Source organism: Aptenodytes forsteri, unplaced genomic scaffold, assembly GCF_000699145.1.
Source record: "Aptenodytes forsteri isolate BGI_AS27 unplaced genomic scaffold, ASM69914v1 Scaffold119, whole genome shotgun sequence".
In the NCBI taxonomy this organism is placed as follows: Eukaryota; Metazoa; Chordata; class Aves; order Sphenisciformes; family Spheniscidae; genus Aptenodytes; species Aptenodytes forsteri.
The window spans coordinates 9,055,043-9,055,382 of NW_008796165.1; the positions used below are offsets into that span (position 1 = coordinate 9,055,043).

At 41.5% G+C, this 340-nt stretch overlaps 1 protein-coding gene across 1 annotated transcript in view; it reads left to right on the forward strand.

Moving 5' to 3' along the window:
- PODN (podocan) overlaps window positions 1-340 on the forward strand; it is a gene marked incomplete at its 5' end in the record, with an annotated part of 23,001 nt that overhangs the window by 10,255 nt on the left and 12,406 nt on the right. The window lies entirely within an intron of this gene.

Here is a 340-nt window from a genome sequence, read left to right on the forward strand (position 1 = left end):
TTTTACAGCTTTAAAAGAAATTAATGTTTGTTTGAAATTTTCTTACTTAGAATGTGGGTCTTAGCCTTTTATACGTGAACTGATAATAACATTAGTGTAGTACGTGAGCTGTTCAGATATTGGACTGTGTTAGAATTGCACAATCGATTTGATTGTGTTAAGCAATGTCTCCATCAGATTTCATCTCAGTAAAAACTGTACTGATCTTACTTGTTTAGCAGAACAGAACAATTCCTTTCCGTTCTGGGACATTGTGTCATGGTTACCTCAGTTGGCACCTGAGCACCACGCAGCCGCTCACTCACACACCCCACCCCACCCCCCCCGCAATGGGATGGGG